A 5,187-nucleotide genomic window follows, 5' to 3' on the forward strand; every position below is an offset into this window, starting at 1 on the left:
TTTCTTTTTTCGTTGATGGAGCTCAAAGGACTGGATTTGTCGTACAAAATTACTGTCAGTCTTTCAAGCTCCCGGAAGTGCTGGCAGTCAACATCTAGTTGCTGGAAGGGATGCTTTGCCAGATTGACGAATGTTTCTGTCGCAGCATCATAGGCTTGCCAGGTCCGCCAAGCTGACTTCTTACCCTTTCCATTAATAGCCGGGGAGCGGGAATAGAGATGAACCTGTGATGTCATGACGTACTTTTTATTTGTGTTTTTTCTATTAACTTGGTCATTAAGGAACACAGAATGAGAGGTCTGCTCTGACCAAATGATAGAAATAGAAAAAAAAACACAAATAAAAAGTATGTTATGACATCACAGGTCCTCTCAAATTTTGGGTGACTGGCTCCCCGGCTATTAAGGCATATGTTGTGTCACAACCGGAATATGCGTGAAACATAGGCAGGGCTCGAGATTTGGGTTCCCCTAGGGCCTAGGCTATTGCAGTCTACCAAGCGGGCATCTGGGCCACCAGCACACGAAGCCACCAAGTGATTCCTTCTCCACAGAACTGGGTGGGTTAAGGAAGAAGGGTCATGGGTGCCAGTTTGGCTGACCATTCCAGAGGTTTCCAGAGCTTGCAGAGAGCTGATCAGACGCACCTGTAAAGGTGACTGTAGTGTAGTACCTGAAAATGCAGTAATACAAATTTGGACTGTTCCCCACTTTGCAAATGCAATTGTGACAGCTAGGCAGAAAGCACAGCTCTATAACATGTTTCACACTATGATGCATATCCTATGGAGCAAACCAATATATTTATCCGTCCGGCTTCTCCTACGAAACTTGGCAATTCTGCTCAGCAAGCCATCCTGGGAAGCAGTATAGGGGAAGGCCTCTCGGAGGACATGAACACCCTTTCTTCATACCTGAAGGACTGCCGCCTCAAGCTCAGTGTTGAGAAGACTGTAGCAACAATGTTCCACCTCTACAAAAGGGAAGCAACTCGCCAAATCAACATCATGGTCGACGGTGCCCGGCTACAGTCCCAGTCCTCACCGACATACATGGAGTGAAGCTCGACAGAACACTGTCCTTTAAACAACACCTGGACAGTGTTAAGGGAAAGCCCGTGCCGCACTGATACAGCATCTAGCTGGCACCACGTGGGGAGTCACCACAAAGACACTGCGCATCTCCACCGAGGCCCTAGTTTTCCCTGCCGCTAAATACTGTGCCTCAGCCTGGAATCGCCCCAGCAGAGGTCAGACGAGAAGCAGCCACACTGGCCCTCACTCGGAAGGCACAGTTGAGCAAATCTCACCTCCTCCACAAGGTCGTCACGGAGACACCACAGCGTACGCATCTCAAGTACCCGGCGGCCCTTTGCCACACAGGCCCAGGAACTGCTCGGCACAACACCAGCCGACACCTCCAAGGCTTCCTGGGTGAAGGCAAGATGGAGGGACCAGTGGAAGGCAGCAGATCCTTCCAGGCTTCACTACTACATCGAGGATCTCACAGATGTTCCTGGCCAGCGCCTCCCCCGCAGAGAGTGGACAACCCTCAACCGCCTGAGGACGGGTGTGGGACGCTTTGGTACATCCATGCAGAAGTGGGGTCTCACAGACAGTGCCCACTGAGAATGTGGGGATCCATTACAGACTGTGGAACACGTGCTGACCATCTGCCCCACATACCGGCCACCAAATAGTGATCAAGGCTTAATTGACCTAGACAATGACACACTGGACTGGCTTGCTGCAATGGAGCTGAAGGTCTAAGGACATATACTACAGAAGAAGCACAAACAAATTCTACATGCCAAAGGAATCCATCTGCACTACATTGCCTCCGCTCACCTGTCATATGTATTGTACAAATATTGCTTTTGTGTGCCATACTGTTATTGTGCAACATTTTGCTGTGACGCAAATTATATCACAATTTCCACATTCACCGACCCCTCCCCTTTTCACTTCCCACACACACACACACACACACACACGCACACGCACACACAGCAGCACGGTATGGTACAGTATGGTACGGTACAGTAACATACAGTATGGTACATTGCAGTACAGTACAGTACAGTATGGTACAGTAACATACAGTATGGTACATTGCAGTACAGTACGGTACAGTACAGTACAGTACAGTACGGTACGGTACGGTACAGTACAGTACAGTACAGTGCAGTCTGGTACAGTACAATATTGTACAGTACGGTACAGTATGGCACAGTACAGTACGCTACAGTATGGTGTGGTGTGGCCGGTCGAGTTATAGTTCATTTGTATGTATTCTTCATTGCAATAAAGGTGTTATTGATGATATTTCATGTTCTGTGACTTTAATAATGTCAAAATAAGTCAACTTTATCACATTTGGAAATAATCTGATCATTTTATGATGTATATAGTCTGAAAAATACTAGGCGGATTTTCACATATTTCACAATATTGCATTGATAATAATGTCTTGCAATTTGATATTTAAAATAGATATTTGACAAGGGCTCCTAGGCTAAAATTCAATAACTGACCCTAACGAACCATCATGCAAAAAATTACGCTTTTATCCGCAATTGCACTATCCTTTCACTAAGCCGCCGGACTACTAGAAACAATTTGAACTTAGATTCCCTCAATGGCATTGATTATTTTAACAAACAAATGGGACCGCTATTGCCAAGGAGTGCTTGTGCATGTGCATTTAATATCTTTTTATTTGTGCATGTTTTTTTGTATGTATGCAGCCCTGATGTCCAGTGCCCAGTTGAGAAAAAAATAAGAAAATCTCACTGAGGTTTTACCCTGGTAAATTAAAAATAAAGAAAGAAAAACAAGGACATCTGCATGCAGATCATAACCAGACTCTGGGCTTTGTGTGATAACTGTTTATGAATTTTATGTGGGAAGCTGAATTTTCGGAAGAGATTTAACGGGGGAAATGTATTATGTTCCCATTCGCATTTCTCGGCACAACAACTGCATTTGAGACAAGGACGGATTTATTTTATCAATAAAATGTGGGGATGACAGATCTTGTAAAGAGACTGTGTGTGTGTGTGTGTGTGTGTGTGTGTGTGTGTGTGTGTGTGTGTGTGTGTGTGTGTGTGTGTGTGTGTGTGTGTGTGTGTGTGTGTGTGTGTGTGTGTGTGTGTGTGTGTGTGTGTGTGTGTGTGTGTGTGTGTGTGTGTGTGTGTGTGTGTGTGTGTGTGTGTGTGTCAGGGGTTAGTATAGCTGTATAGCTCATTTTCAGCAAGGCCCTGAACATAGAAACACACAGACAACAGTCTTAACAGTTGGCCACTATAAGCAGCTCCATTGGAGCGGTTGGAGGTTCGGTGCCTTGCTCAACGGCACTTCAACGGTGTTGGGGGAGTATGTGACCATTCACTTCCGCACCCAGATTTTCCTGCCGGTCTAGGGAATCGAACTGGCAACCTTACGGCAACAAGGGCGCTCCTAACCATAAGCCGGCCGCCATAATGCAACCAACCCTCTGTATAGCTATGTTAACAACACTGCTACTCTGGCGCTCCTTATGCTACAACGGGGTCACACACCTTGAGGAGAAACGCACACAGCAAAGGGTGGCACGGCGCCAGCAAAGACACCTCCGTGCTGTTCGTGTGTGTGTGTGTGTGTGTGTGTGCGTGTGTTTGTGTGCGACTGTGCGTGTGTGCGACTGTGCGTGTGTGTGTGTGTGTGTGTGTGTGTGTGTGTGTGTGTGTGTGTGTGTGTGTGTGTGTGTGTGTGTGTGTGTGTGTGTGTGTGTGTGTGTGTGTGTGTGTGTGTGTGTGTGTGTGTGTGTGTGTGTGTGTGTGTGTGTGTGTGTGTGTGTGTGTGTGTGTGTGTGTGTGTGTGTGTGCGCGCGCGTGTGTTTGTGTGCGACTGTGCGTGTGTGCGTGTGCAGCCACTGTAAAATCAGGCAAGCCTTTGAACCATAAATGCAATCATGACTCTGACTATATTACACTGAGATAAGGGCAGTTGATGGGAGGTCAAGGGGAAACAAAAACCAAAGGTTTCCGAGTCCATTTTCTTCTTATCATCAGCTAACACATCTACCAAAATGAGGTAGTTTCGGTTGCTATATTCCCTTGCTGGAAATCGTGTATTGTGGCTTTATGACCACTCGATGGCAATACTGTGCAAGCAATATACTGTAAGCATAGCTGCTGCTTTTCAGCTAATGCCACAGAGTAGTACTAGTAGGCCATAGGTGGAAGCATGAATGAGGGCTGTTATTGTGGTTCAACAGCTGTACTGTATACTGCAGGCTCTTTTCATCTTGCCCACAAACAATTTCAAGGTTTCGCCATGTCATGTCATGTGTGTCTGGTTAGTGGTTGCATCCCTAATCATCTTAACTCTAGCCTATTTATTGTTTGTGACTACAGTATGTTCTTTCCATCACGTCCCTTCTTAAGATGTCATGTCACAATGTCCCTAAATGGTAAATTTATATAGCGCCTTTATCCAAGGCGCTTTACATAGATTGTGCATTACATTCACCCATTCACACACACATTCATACACCGATGGCGACGGAAGCCATGCAAGGTACCAACCAGCACATCGGGAGCAATTTGGGGTTCAGTGTCTTGCCCAAGGACACTTCGACATGTAGACAGGAGGAGCCGGGATTCGAACCGCCGACCCATGGATCATTGGACGACCTGCTCTACCTCCTGAGCCACAGTCGCCCTATGTTATCTTCCGACATTAGGAGCTTTTGTTTAACTTAGTTCCCTGTTTGTGACTTTGTTCTCCACCACATTGTTATCCAAAACAAATATTTCATGGCTCTATCTTAATTTATCTCTCTGTCGCCAGACTGGTCTATACAGCCTTTTCTCTCCAGTTTGTTATGCGTGATATTGTCACACAGTATTTTGGATTAAAGTGCTTACTGTAGCTTCCTTATCAAACCTTTGGTATGCTCAACAAAACTGATATATGAAAGTGCTAGCCAGAGAGAGGTCAATTAAATAGGTGAACACAAACAGCAGTGTCTCGCTTGGATACAACAGGCGCCGTTGGATCTTGCGACGCAACATCATCACTGTGTATGGGATCAACCAGGACACGACAGCATCCAATCACGACAGTCCAACAACTCTGAATTAACAATCTGACGTCATCTCCATCTCAAAAAGATGTCACTTTTGTGACTTGTTATGAAGGTGGGT

The sequence above is a fragment of the Electrona antarctica genome (assembly GCF_951216825.1).
Source record: "Electrona antarctica genome assembly, chromosome: 17".
Classification (NCBI taxonomy): Eukaryota; Metazoa; Chordata; class Actinopteri; order Myctophiformes; family Myctophidae; genus Electrona; species Electrona antarctica.